The 15,134-nt window shown below is 40.2% G+C and overlaps 1 protein-coding gene across 1 annotated transcript in view; it reads left to right on the top strand.

Annotated features, from left to right (window-relative positions):
* Window positions 1-493: 493 nt before the first annotated feature.
* Window positions 494-15,134, top strand: part of FAM168A (family with sequence similarity 168, member A) — a 268,500-nt gene continuing 253,859 nt past the window's right edge. The window contains exon 1 of the mRNA XM_006870277.1: window positions 494-571. The gene's annotated coding sequence lies outside the window, so the exon portion shown is untranslated. The remainder of the gene's footprint in view (window positions 572-15,134) is intronic.

Raw genomic sequence — 15,134 nt, 5'->3', positions numbered from 1 at the left:
TGTTTGTGTGCGTATGTGTGTTGGAGACAGGCGGAGATGCAGTGAGCCTCGCCACTTGGAGATCGGGCTACAGGATGATCTGACTTCATTCACATGTGGTCTTTGAGTCTACAATACCCGCCCGCCAACGGTTGGCTTTATTCCATTGTCCCAGGCCTGGAAAGGCGCGGCGCCTTCACGCTCGGTGTGAGACGGGAGGCGCGGGCTAGAGCACAGAGCAGGGCATGCCGGGAGTTGTGGTCCTGGCGTACTGAGGTGGTGGGACGTGTCGCGGCGCCGCGCCGGCTCCTCCTTCCCCGCCCTTCTCAGCAGTCCTCCGCCTCCTCCCTCTACCTCCTCCTCTTTCGCCTGCAGCCGAACGTCCCCTCCCCCAACCGTCGGTCTCCTCGGCGGCTACTGCAGAGGATTCAGAGCCGAGTCGCTGAAGAGGAGGAGGCTCCTAGTCCCTGCGCGCCATCCACCACCCTACGGACACCGGCGAGGGAGTGAGAGCGTCGCCGCTGCAGTCGCCAGAAAAGACAAGGGCATTGCTGCCTCAGCCGCCACTGTTTTCGCCTGCAGTTGTTCGCCGGTGAGGAAGGCCCTCCCCCCCGCTCCATTCCCCAACCTGGTTTGCTTATCCTGAGGTTGGGCCAGTGGTAGTGGAGAGAATGAGAGAGGGACTGCGGAGCCCCCGGGTGGGTTTGGGGGAGGGGGCTAAGGTCGTGATGGAACGGCGGGCTGGCGGGGGAGATTTGTCCCAGCGCGGGCTGGGGGTGGGGTGAGGGTGGGACTCGAGCAGGTTGGGGGGAGCGACAAGGGAGGGGGACTTTTAATGGGTAATGACCAGAACTGGGCCGGAGCATTTAGTGGGGGTGGAGGTAGAATTTGGGATGGTGTTGGAGCGAGATGGAAGATAAGACTGGAGTGGGCTGGCTTTTAATGGGGGAGGGGACTGAGTGAGGGTGGTGGATTTGGGGTTGGCCTGGAGCAGTTGACAGCTTGGGATCCGAGCTGGGTTGGGAGGTAGGGGGGATGCCTTCAATGGAGAGTGGGGTGTAACAGGCTAGGATACGATCCTGGGGAGGGGATATTAATCCAGAAGGGTGGAATTTGGGGTGGCCCAGGGGCAAGCTGATGGAGGTTGTGGGAGCTGGGAATGAGGGGTTTGGGTTGGGTTGGGACCTGAGCCTTAAGTGGGCGTTTGTCATCTGGATGTATGGAATTTATGGAACCTTTTGAAATAGCAGGGGTTAGAGTAAAACATAAGGGTTGAAATTTTGATTTTCCTTGAGAGGGGCTGATGGAGGTTGGAGTGGGGGTGGGACTTTCATTGGCCTGGGTGGGGTGGGGGATGATGGTGAACTGGCAAGAGGCATGGAGAGTTGGAGTTAGGCCCAAAATGAACTGGGAGGAGGGAACACAGTGGAATTGGAGTGAGGATGGTTTTAGAACCACTGGAAGAGGCATGATGGCTCCCTGAGTTCAGGGTCGAGGCTGAGGGCACAGAAGATGCTACTGGGCTGGATTCATGGAAAGAAAAGTGGTAGGTGGGGAGCAGAGCTAGGGGATGGTGTGCTGAAGAAAATGTCCCTTGGTCAAGGTGTCAGAGAGTTTTGGAGCAGGACTGTCTGTGACTAGCTGGTGGAGATAGTGAAGTGGCAGCAGGAAAATTTAAGGAGCAGAAGACCTGGGATTGTAGGGGTGGATGTGGCAGAGAAGATAGAAGAGTCAGGGAACAGTGATGGGATCAGGTAGATTGGATAATTTTGGAGAAAAAGGTTTGGGATTGTCTTCAAGAGACACAAGAGGGTTAGGGGTTGGAACACCTAAATGGACAGCTCTGGTGGGTGTTTTTGACTGAGGGACAGTAATCAGAGGGCAGAAAAGACTGTCTTTCTGAGAAGATGCCTTAAGCTGTTAGTTGGATCTTTTTGTTTGTTTCATTTATGTCAGTATCATTTAGAAGTGAAATCAACAGAATAAAGTTAGAGGATTTCAATTTAGGTAGATGTTTTCTTTCTGTTACTAATGTATCATAAAAAGAAAGTTGGGGAGGGGGGAGAACCCACTCCCAACTTAAAAATGGTAGAAGGTAAAAATGGAATGTGGTGGCTATCTTTTTGTATGATGTCTCTGCTTTTGCCTTTCCCTAGTACATTTAACAACTAGTTCTGGAATTTGGAATTTAAATAAATTTAATGAGCTTGATGTTGTTAAGGGAACATTCCTTGCTTGAAAATGATGACCAAAACTGAAAAATATGAGGATGAATTTATTTCCTAGTCAGGCAGTGTGCATGTATGCAAAAAGAGCTTAAGCCTTTATTTTTCACCCTCTTAAAATTGATTGCTTGAAGACTCCATTTATTGGTGTCCTGGTTTGCAAGGAAATTAGGCCCATCATTGTTTTGTAGGCTAATAATCTTGAGATGAGTCTTGGCACCACCACTTTATGTAAGTAGAGAAGACAGGAAATATGGAAATGTCATAAATATTCATTGGTGAGATGGTTTGGTACTGATAGAGTTTTTTCATTTGATTTTCTTTTGACATTGCTTGATAAGATTTAAAATAATTGTGCTGTATAGATTGAATTTTCTCCTTAAGGATTTCAGGTGATCAGAAATCAGAAATCTGTCAGATGTAGCTATAAATAAGCATAGCGAGTCATTTTTATCTTATTTTTTAGGGGATGTTGATATGGGCACAGTGCATTAACCACAGAAACATCTCCATCTATTTATCAGAAATTTGATTTAAAGCTTAGTGATATGTTCATTCTCATGCATGGCAGGATAGTGAAGATGGAAGGTAGAGAGTGGTGTAAATAGAGGAAACATTTAGGGAGACAGTTTTCTGGACTTAATTGCATTAGCTATGACATGTTAAACATGAAACGACGATTAAAATTCAGACAGAAAAATGGAGAGAGGTGTAAAGAGGATAAAATGGGATAAAAATAATTCTTGGTTTTCTTCGAGCTTCACAGTTTAACTAGCAAGTAAATAATTTTCTTTGGCTTTACAGTTTTAGCACATAAAGATTCAGTATTCAAAATCTGTCTGTTTTTGATAATTCTTTAATGGGTAGAATGATGGAAGGTTGGATTTACCTTGAAATTGAAAGTGTTTTGTTACATGAGGACACTTCATGAATTAAAATAAAAATCAGGTTAGAGCAGTTACCTATAATTCAATTAGAGTGCAATCTAACTAATACAACCAATTCTTGTCGTAATTTTATTCTGAGATCCAGACATTGCTTTTATGGATCTGTAAGCTTGATGTAGAGATAGGATATTTATATTAAAGCCCTAGCTTTGAAAGTTCAAAATTAAAAGCAGTTGCCTAGGAGAAATATTTGGGTGGAGATTTTTATTTTCCTACCTAACTGTGGTCACCTATTCAGTAGAGATGTATATAAAGTGTTTTAGTATCTTTACCTCATTTGATCCTCCAGATGGTCTCTTAAGAAGAAGGTAAGAGCAGGTAGAGGTATTGATAGATAGACACCTTGGTAAGAGAATAGCTTATGGACTTAAGAATTAAGAACCCTGGGTTCACATAGCTCAGTTCCACAACTGTCAAAGGTAGCTGTAAATAAGTATATTGAGTCACCTTTATCTTATTTTTTAGGGGATGATGTTGATATGGGCACATTGCATTAATCACAGAAACATCTCAATCTATTTACAAGGAATTTGATTTAAAGCTTTGCAATATGTTCATTCTCATGGCAGAATGGTGAAGATGGAAGGTAGAGAGGGGTGTGGTTTAGGTAAAGTGATGCAAAACCTTACATATTTCACAAAGCTGTCAAGAGGAACAAATTAGCTCATGCATGAATTCAGTTTGTGTTCTGAGAACATTGATATGAAATATTTGTTCACTGTGAATTTACCTCAGGAGTCCTGTTGGTGTAGTGGGTGACATGTTGGGTGGCTAATTGCAAGGTTAGCAGTTCGAAATCCACCAGCTGCTCCACTAGAGAAAAGAAGCCTCAAAATCTATAGTAGGGTTGCTATGAGTCAGAATTGACTCAGTGGCAATGGGCTATTTATTTACTTGTTGTTGTTGTTGTTATGTGCCGTGGAGTTGGTTCCAACTCATAGCGACCCTGTACAGGGTAGGCTGTAAATCTTAACAGGAGCAGAAAGCATCATCTTTCTCCCACCGAACAGCTGGTAGTTTTGAACTGCTGACCTTGCCGCTCATAACCCGATTCGTAACCACTATGCTACCAGAGCTCCTTTATTTACCTAATACCTGCTAAATGCCAGAGGAAATGAAAGTGAACAACCATGTGACCTTCATGGTCCCAACCTCTATAAAGCCTCTATTATATTAAAAATTTGAAGTACATACAATGGTTCATGATAAAAAACTAATAAATGAGTACTACTTTGCAATGTGCATCAAAATATTTTTCTTACTGTATTATGTTGAGGAGTCCTGGGTGGCGCTGTAGGATAATCACTGGACTACAAAGGTCTGGTTGCTCTGAATCTAAATTCACTGTTGACACTTAACAACAACAACATTATTATGTTGAAGATGTTTATTTTTATGCATAAAAAAGTATGTTGTTGTTGTTAGTAGATTTCTACTCATAAGGATCCTGTATAGGGTTTCTGAGGAGCAGCTGATGAATTTGAACTGCTGACCTTGTGGTTCGCAGTCCAGCGCTGATCCTATGGTGCCACACCAGAAGTTCATAGAAAGGTATACTATATTCTGTATACTCCTGGTGTGGCGCTGTGGGTTAATTCGCTGGTCTGCAAAGTTGGTTTGAATTACAAAGTTGGCGGTTCAAGTTCACCAACTGTTCCTCGCAAATCCTGTTACAGGGTCACTATGACTTGGAACCGAATTGATGGCACTTAACAACAACAACAACAAAGACAAACATTTGACTTTAATTGTACTTAACTGTTTCAAATTACGAGTAAATTTGATTTTAAGACAGATTTAGTAGTAGAACTTGTTTGTAATACAGGGACTGCCTGAATACAATGCAGCATAAGAATTTCATACTTTACTATTTCACAATATGTATTGTTTTCCTGGATTCCTGGTGTGGCACTGTGGACTAATGCGTCAGACTGCAAAGTTATTTGAACTGCAAGGTCAGTGGTTCAAGCTCACCAGCTGCTCCTTGGAAACCTTATACAGGGTTGCTATGTGTTGGAATTGACTAGAAGGCACTTACTTAACAACAACAACAACAACAACATCATGGTCCTGGTGTAGCGCCATAGGATAAGCACCCAACCTTAAGGTTGGTTTGAACTGCAAGGTTGGCGGTTCAAACTCACCTGCCACTCCCAGGAAACCCTATGCTGGGTTATGAGTCAGAATTGACTCAACAGCACTTAGCAACAACAACAACAAATCATAGACATTAAGTGAATGCATGACTGCATAGTGTGAAAAGTGAGGCAAAAGTCTTTATTGGTTAAGAATGTGAACTCTGACGCTTGTACCTTTTAGTTTTACCTATATAATGGTTACAAATTGGGCTGTCAACCGCAAGGTCAGCAGTTTGAAACTACCAGCTGTTCTGCGGGAGAAAGATGAGGCTTTCTGTTCCCATAAAGATTTACAGCCTCGAAAACCCTGTACAAGGTCACTATGAGTTGGAATGACTACACGGCATATAACAACAACAACAATATAACCTTGAGCAAAATGGCCACACCTGTACAGTGGAGATGATAGAACTAATTTCATAAAGTTGTTTTGAGGATTAAACAAAAATAATCCATGCAAAGCATTAAACTCAGTGTGTCTTATGTAACCTGTTGTCATCAAGTGAATTTTGACTCATAGTGACCCTGTAGGACAGAGTAGATTGGATTTCCAAGGTTGGCTGTCAATCTTTGGAGTCCTGGTATGGCGCTGTGGGCTAATGCGTCAGACTCCAAAGTTGTTTGAACTGCAAGATCAGTGGTTCCAGCTCACCAGCTGTCATTGGAAACCCTATACAGTGTCACTAAGGTTTGGAATCGACTTGATGGCACTTAATAACAACAACAACATGTAAATCTTTGTGGAAGCAGACTATCAATAACTTTCTCCTTTAACTTGTGATTTGAACTGCTGACTTTTGGGTTAGCAGTTGAGCACTTGAACCACTGCAACACCAAAACTCCTGTGTGTTACATGTTGATATTGTTATGTATCGCTGAGTCAGTTCTGACTATAAGTAAATCTTTATGGGAGCAGAAAGCCTCATCTTTTTCCCACAGAGCGGTTGGTGGGTTTGAACTGCCGACCTTCTGATTAGCAGTTCAGGGCTTATCCTACAGTGCCACCAGTATTCTGTGTGTTATATATTGTTGTTGTTAACAGCAACAACAGGGTTTCCGAGGCTGTAAATCTTTAGGGAGCAGAAAGTCTCATCTTTCTCCCGTGGAGTGGCTGGTAGTTTTGAATTGCTGACTTTAAGGGTCACAGCCATTTAAATATTGTTGGTTGTTGCCATTATGATTAGGGTGGTATGCCGAAACTAGAATATGAAGAGCCTTGTGTGCCTGACTAATGAATGTTTAGTATTATGGTATTCTAGTATTTGGTGGTACAAGCAGTTGTTGACCACTAACCTAAAGGTTGATGGTTTAAATTCACCCAGCAGCACCTGGTGGTCTGCTTCTGTACAGACTGCACCAAGAAAATCTCGTGGAGCAGGTCTACTCTGTAACCTATGGATCACCGTGAGAATTGACTCCTAGGCACGATATATATAAAAAATACTGCTTTGTATTATTATTTCACAGTTAGTTTGCTTATTTGCATGTTTGTACTGTAGTATGGGAACTTTAAACTATAAAATACTAAGCAGATGTTAGCCATTTGTTTCCTCATATATAATAAAATAAGAAAAATTGTACTCTGAGAGGTGAAATAATTTGCTTAAGGTTACACAGCCATTTAGTAGAAGAGCCTGGGTTCCTGATCAGAAATTCTGATTCTTCAACAGGGTCTCATGAGTTGGAATCATCTCAACAGCATTTAATAACCGATTTGTTTTACTTTGAATACTTCTGTTTCTGGGTTGACTTCTGGGTATTATTGTCTTGTATGTTAGTCTCTGGTTGTTGTCTCCTGTTATTGATTCTCTGTCCAGAGAACTCTCTTTAGTATTTTTTGTAAGGTTGGTCTGATTTTTGTAAATTATTTTAATTTCTGTTTATTTGGAAATGTCTTAATTTCAGCATTGTATTTGATGGGCAGTTTTGCTAGGTGTATGATTCTTGGTTGTCAGTTTTTCTCTTATCAGAGTTATATATATGTCATCCCGTTTTCTTGTCTGCATGGTTTCTTCTGAGAAATCAGAGTTTAGTCTTCTTAGTTCTTTGTAGATAACTTTTCATTTTTCCCTAACTGCTCTCAGGATTCTTTCCTTATCTTTTTTTTTAGGGGGATGGGAGCTGGGAGTGTACAAAAGCACTCAGGAATATATAATCATTTAAACAAAGGGCACATTCTGCAAGCCTGCCTCCTGGTGGCCAGCACACAGCCTTTCTTTTTCCTTGAGTCTAGAGTCCTCAGCTGCTCGCTCTCTCTCTCCACATAGTCATCTCTGCCTCTATCTCTGGTGTTGCTGCTTCTCTGGATAGGGTCCCACATTCCGCTCATGCTCTTCTCCCTTGATGGTCCTAGGGTCCTTTCTTCCTGGAATGTAAGATTAACTACTCCCCCCCTTTTTGTTATAAAACTTCTGCCTTTACAGTTGTGACAGCCTTATCTTTGGTTTTGAAATGTTTGATTATAATATGACTTTGATTTTCTTTTGAAGTCTAACCTGTTTGGAGTCCGTTTAACATCTTGAATGATTATCTTTCATCTTGATGTTGTTGTTGTTACGTGCTGTTGAATTGGTTCTGACTCATAACAGCCTGTATAGGGTTTCCTGAGGAGTGACTGGTGAGTTTGAAACACCGACCTTGTGGTCCAGTGCTTATCATTCAGTGCCACACCATTAAACTTCTTTCAGATTTTTAAATTCTTTTTTCTCATGGTTCCTCAGTGAATTCTGAGAGATTTGTCATCAAGCTCAGTAATTCATCCTTCCATTCATCGAAGTCTGCTCTTTCTGTATTGAGTTCTATAATGTACTGTTTCTAAATTTCTTAATATTAATCTTCTGGCTTTTCAAATTGCTGTTTTTGTATGGTTTCCAGTTTTTCAATTCTTTCGTCAGATTCTTCTTGTAGTTTTTCTGAATTCTTCTAAAGTTTTTTCTGTGTTCTCGTTGCTTTCCTTGATTTTTCTGTTAGTCCTTTGAAGGTACCTAAATATCCTTCTTTTAAATTCCTTATCAAGTAGTTCTGATTCCATTTCTGGTAAATCTTCTGGCTCTGTATTTTGGTCACTGCTTGAGGCACTCTGTCATGTTTCTTTGTGTAAGCTGAAACTGTTTGTTTTCTCCAAGACATCGTGGGAATTTTGTGGTGGTGGTGGTGGTTATGTGCCATGGAGTTGGTTCCAACTCATAGTGACCCTGTATAGGGTTTCTGAGGCTGTAAATCTTTATGGGAGCCGAAAACCTCATCTTTCTCCCATAGAACCACTGGTAGTTTTGAACTGCTGACCCTGAGATTAGTAGCTCGACTTGTAACCACTATGATATCAGAGCTCCTTGTCGTGGTGTTGTATCTATATTTAATTGATGATTGTATGTAGTTGTGTTCTTAGGCATTCTCTGCTAGTGGATGTGGTAGACTGGAAGTCAGTGAGCACAGTTCTTTACTTGCTGTCTTGTAGTATAGTTCAGGTGGGTTTGCACACCTCCAGAAGCAGTGGTAGCACTCCTGGTGCCTAACCCAAGGCTACACAGGAGGGTGTGCTACTGGCCAATGGGTTGGCGAGGGCGGGGACTTTCTCCTAGTCAATTTATGGGACCTGGCTCCTTGTTAACTGTTTGCTAGCTCAAAATGAAGAAACAGTTGAGGATTTATTGAAGTGGAGAGTACAGTATGTGCTGTTTGTTGTTCTTACCGTGACAAATATGAAGGGACTTCAAAAAGTTTGTGGAAAAATGGAATGAACAGATAATGGAATTTTTTAATGAACATTTTGAAACCCTTCATATAGGTGTTTCCCTCCTTAGTTTTCTACTTATAACTTACAGAGAACGGGGTGGTATAGTGAGAAAGTTTGTACATTTATAAAAGGGAGCTAATATACAGTTGATGTATTGATGTGAGAATTAATAAGAAGGATAAAGTACTTGAAAAACTGTCTGTAACATACATTGTTACTGTTGTTGGCAGCATGTCAATCCCTGATTTATAATGATCCTGTTCACAACGAAGGAAATGCTGTCCAGTCCTTTGCATCCCTATGGCCATTTGTAATCCATAGGGTTTTCAGAAGTAGATTACCAGACCTTTTTCTCCTAGTTCATTTTACTTTTAAACCTGTCTAGCATCTTATTTAAACCAAGTATCTACTAACTGATGAGTAGTGGGTTGTGCTTGAGGTTCCATAGCTGGGAATCAAGCCTTGGTTTTCTGCACGGAATGCAAGAATTCCACCACTGAACCTTGCTCTTTTGTAATTGTCTTAATTTTAACTTGTATGCTTTGTTTAGAGCTAATTTTTCTTCCAGGCTATTGTTTTGTTATTTAGTATTTTCCTGGGCTTCGTCTCCCCTCACTTTACATTTACAATGTAAATTTATTTCAGTATCTTCATATATAAAGTACAACAGAGAACATGAATCCTAACTGCAATACATTCCAAGGTTAAGGATTTAGTAGTCTTGTTGAGTGATTATTACCTGTTGATTAATATCTATGGAGTGATTATTAGATGACAGACACTGTGCTGGGATTAAGGAATATAAAAAAATAAATTTCTCAGCTCTTATGAGCCTACAGACGTATCACACATAACTGTGGCGTTATGGGATAAATTCTAAAGTGGAAGCATAGACAATCAGCATGGGAAGGGTAGATTGGCAGGGCCCGATCTTTCTGGGGAAGAGATGTGTGTAGCACAAGATTCAAAAGTAGAACACAGTTAGATGGTCTAATTGTTGTTATTAAGTGCCGTAAAGTTGATTCCGACTCATAGCAACCCTGTGTAGTGTTTCTGAAGAGCAGCTATTGAGTCTGAATCAACAACATTGCAATTCAAAGTGTCTTTGCAGTCCAGTACTTATCCTACAGTGCCACACGCAAGACCCCGTCTATAAAAGATCAAATAGTAAATAGTTGAGACTTTGGACCACATACAGTCTCTTTCCTCTCGTGTATATTATTTTTTGTTTAACTTTCTATTTTTTTCTTTTTATACAAGTGTTTTCAAGATGTAGAATATATTCTTAGTTCACTGGCCATACAAAAACAGGTCAAGGGTGGGTCCTAGCTTGCCTACCTCTGAATATTTCCAGAGGTTGAACTTGAAGTGGTATATTGAAGAGCACAGAGACTAAAGCAAGTTTGTATTTCTTGCTTTATTTTCTTTATAAAATTAAGTTTCTTGGACATTAATGCAAATCTTTTGTATTGGAAACAAGTGCAGAATACTTTTTTGCCATACTAGTCAGTTTATTTAAATTTAATACTTTATTAAACATGTTATTCATCTCTATATGAAGATGCTCTAAGACTACCTTGGTTTATAAAGCTCCAGGACAACTCTGCTCTTCTCTCCACTGGGTCCTTTTAGGTTATGCCTATTTTTATGATGAAATAACTTGTGCTTTTTCTTCGATACGGACATTTTGAAGGAACCATGGCTGTTCTTATTTTAAACAGTAAACTTCAGTATCTGCTGGACTTGAGGTTATGATCTTCATTTGCTTTTTGATGATGCCCTTCAGGCTAGACAATTCTGCTGATGTAATTATTTCTTTTCTAGCCTCTGTTTTGTAATTTTTCTACATATTCTAGTTTTTTAATGTGTCCTTCTGTCTCTTGTATTTGAATTGATAGCAAAATGCCCCTATTTGTAAATGTAGTTACACTATTATACTACAAAAAACAAAACCCAAACCCACTGCCACTGAGTTGATTCTGACTCATAGTGACCCTGTATAGGGTTTCTGAGACAGTAAATCTTTATTGGAGTAGAAAGCCTTATCTTTCTCCTGTTGAGTGACTGGTGGGTTTGAACTGCCAGCGTTGTAGCTAGCCATCCAGTGCTTATCCTACAGTGCTACCCAGGCTTCTTAGTTATACTATTATGCTACTATACTACTACAAATATAAGTGTAGTATTTTATTTGATTACACTACTTATGTTGCATTATGTTCATTTTAAGGATGAAGAAATCAAGACTGGAAGGGCAAATTGTCTCAGGTTTTAGGACTAGTACAAGATCAGGATGGAAAGACAAACCTAATATTTGAATATGTGTGGCAATATTCTGGACAATCTTTACCTTTCATATTATTTGTTTATTTAGTTTTGGCTGTAACAAACAAATTTATTCTTTCACAATTTAGGATGCTAGAAGTCCAAATTCAGGCACTGGTTCTAGGTGAAAACTTTTTCTCTCTGTTGGTACTGGGGAAGGTCACCTTTTATGCTATGTAATTTTCACATTTATACTATATGTTGTTGTTGTTAGGTGCCATCGAGTCGACACCGACACATAGCGACCCTGTAAACAGCAAAACGAAACACTGCCCGATCCTGGGCCAGCCTCACTACTGTTGTCACGCTTGAGTCCATCAATGCTGCCACTTTTGCCAATCCATCTCGTTGGGGGTCTTCCTCTTTTTCTCGGACCCTCCACCTTACCAAACATGATATCCTTCTCCTGCAACTGGTTCCTCCTGACAATATGTTCGAAGTATGAGAGACGAAGTTTGGCGATCTTGGCCTCCAAGGAGCACTCTGGCTGCACTTCCCAAACGGAACAATTGGTTCTTTTGGCAGCCCATGGCACTTTCAATATTCTCCTCCAGCACCATAACTCAAAAGCATTAATTCTTCTACAGTCTTCCTTATGTACTGCTTTCGTATGCATATGAAGTTATTGAAAATACCATGGCTTGGGTCAAGCGCACCTTAGTCCTCAAACTGACATCTTTGTTCTTCAACACTCTAAAAAGGTCTTGTGCAGCAGGTTTGCCTAATGCAATACGTCATTTGATTTCTTGACTGCTGCTTCCATGAGTGTTGAAAGTTGATCCAAGAAGAATGAAGTCCTTGACAACTTCAATCTTTTTCCATTGATAAGAATGTTGTTTATTGGTCCATTGGTGAGGATTTTTGTTTTCTTGACATTGAGATATAATCCATACTGAAGGCTTTGCTCTTTGATCTTCATCAGTAAATGTTTTAGTCCTCTTTCACTTTCAGCAAGCAAGGTTGTATCATCTGCATACCGCAGGTTGTTAAAAAGTCTTCCTCCAATCCTGATGCCACGTTTTTCTTCATAGAACTCAGCTTCTTGGATTATTTGCTCAGCATACACATTGAATAAGTATGGTGAAAGAATACAACCTTGCCGCACACCTGTTTAATTTTAAACCATTCAGTGTTCCCATGTTCCGTTCGAACAACTGCTTCTTGGTTCAGGTACAGATTCCTCATGAGCACAATTAAGTGTTCCAGAATACTCATACTTGGCAATGTTGTCCATAGCTTGTCATGATCTACACAGTCGAAAGCCTTTGAGTAGTCAGTAAAGCACAGGTAAACATCTTTCTGATATTTTCTGCTTTTAGCCAAGATCCATCAGATATCAGCAATGATATTCCTCGTTCTGTGGCCTCTTCTGAATCTGGCGTGAACCTCTGGAAGTTCTCTGTCAATGTATGATTGTAGCTGTTTCTGTATTACCTTTAGCAAAACTTTACTCGCATGGGATATCAAAGAGATTGTCCAATGATTTCCGCATTCTGTTGGGTCACCTCTCTTTGGAATGGGTACAAATATTGATCTCTTCCAATTAGTCGGTCAGATAGCTGTCTTCCAAATTTCTTGGCAGAGATGAGTAAGTGCCTCCTGTGCCTCCTTCTTGAGAGATTTCAATATTTATCCCATCAGTTCCTGGTGCCTTGTTCTTTGCCAGTTCCTTCAATGCACCTTGAACTTCCTCCTTTAGTATCACTGGCTCTTGAGCATATGCTACCTCTTGAAATGGTTGAACATCAACCATTTTTTTTTTTTTTTTTTGGTACAGTGACTCTGGGTATTCCTTCCATCTTCTCTTGATGCTTTCTGCATCATGCACTAAGAATTTGCGCAGAGAATCTTACAGTAACTAAAAGTTGAGGCTTGAATTTTTTCTTCACTTCTCCCAGCTTGAGAAATGCTGAGTGTGTTCTTCCTTTTTGGTTTTCTGACTCCAGATCTTTGCACATTTTGTTATAATATTTGGCTTTATCTTTTTGAGCTGATTTTTGAAATTTTCTGTTCAGCTCTTGTACCTCTTCATTTCTTCCATTTACTTTGGCATCTCTGTGCTCCTGATATCCATTTTGACCTTGTCCTTCTTTCTTGTCTTCTCAATGACTTTCTGCTTCCTTTATGATGTTCTTGATGTCATCCCACAACTCCTCTGGTCTTTGGTCTTCAGTGTTTAATGTATCAAATCTGCCCTTCACATGATCTCTAAATTCAGGTGGGATATATTCAAAGTCATATTTTGGCTCTCATGGACTTGTTTTCATTTTCTTCAGCTACAGTTTGAATTTGCATATGAGTAATTGATGGTCTGTTCCACAGTCTGCCCCTTGCCTTGTTTTGACTGATGATATGGAGTTTTTCCATCATCTCTTTCCACAGATGTAGTTAATTTGATTTCTGTGTATTCATGCCATCTGGTGAGGTCCATGTGTATAGTTGTCTCTTATGCTGTCTAAAGAAGGTATTTCAAATGAACGAATCATTGGTTTTGCAGAATTCTATCATGCATTCTCCAGCATCATTTCTATCACCAAGGCCATATTTTCCAACTACTGATCCTTCCTCTTTGCTCCTAATCTTTGCATTCCAGTCCCCAGTAATGATCAATACATCTTGATTGCATGTTTGATCGATTTCAGATTGAAGAAGTTGGTAGAATTCTTCTATTTCATCCTCACTGGCTTTAGTAGTTGGTGCATAAATTTGAATAATAGTGGTATTCACTGGGCATCCCTGTAGGCGTATGGATATTATCCTATCACAGACAGCATTGTACCTCATGACTGATCTGGATATGTTCTTTTGTAGAATGAATGCAGCACTATTCATCTTCAATTCGTCATTCCCTGCATAGTAAACCGTGTGGTTGTCAGATTCAAAATGGCCAAAGCAGTCCATTTCAGCTCACTAATGCTTAAGATATTGATGTTTCTGCGTTCCATTTCATTTTTGACAACTTCCAATTTTCCCAGATTCATACTTTGTACATTCCATGTTCTGATTTTCAGTGGATGTTTACAGCTGTTTCTCTTTATTTTGAGTTGTGCCTCATCAGCAGATGAAGGTTTCGACGGCTCTTCTCCCATGGGCTTTGCTCCATTCGTGTCATCACAGTCAACTGTACTTTGAGGAGGCAGCTCTTCCCTAGTCGCATTTTGAGTGCCTTCCAACCTGAGGGTCTTTTTCTGGAACTATGTCTGACAGTGTTTCTCTGCTATTCATAAGGTTTTCAGTGACTAGATATTCAGAAGTAGTTCGTCAATCTTTCTTCCTAGTGTGTCTTTGTCTGGAAGCTCATCTGAAACTTGTCCACCATGGGTGACCCTGCTGGTTATTTAAAATACCGGTCGCATGGCTTCCAGAATCACAGCAACTTACAAGCCACCACAGTACAACAAACTGACAGACGAATGGTGTTTATACTGTATAAGGTATCTTAAAAACAAAAAAACAAGAAAAAAATTTTGTATTTGTAAATTAGGTGAAGGTACTGTATAAGGTATGGTACTCATTTTACAGAAGAGGAAGCAGAAGCAACTGAGTCCCATAAATTTTAAGTAGTTTGCAGTTGGTTATAAAGCTAGAAGAGAAACTTGTATTAAAACTTATATTAAAAAATATAAAAATATAAAGATCCCTGGTTTTAAACTCTTAGGGCAGTATTCTTCAACCTATTAGATAGGTATACTTTTTTTTTTTTTTTTAATGTTTTATTGTGAATTATGTGATAGTTTACATGGGAGAACATTAGCTTTACAAATTCATCCCATGGTATATCATTTCA

The sequence above is a fragment of the Chrysochloris asiatica genome, unplaced genomic scaffold (genome assembly GCF_000296735.1).
Source record: "Chrysochloris asiatica unplaced genomic scaffold, ChrAsi1.0 scaffold00140, whole genome shotgun sequence".
Classification (NCBI taxonomy): domain Eukaryota; kingdom Metazoa; phylum Chordata; class Mammalia; order Afrosoricida; family Chrysochloridae; genus Chrysochloris; species Chrysochloris asiatica.
Note: the sequence above shows the minus strand (reverse complement) of the source record. Positions and strands in the feature narration are given on the sequence as shown.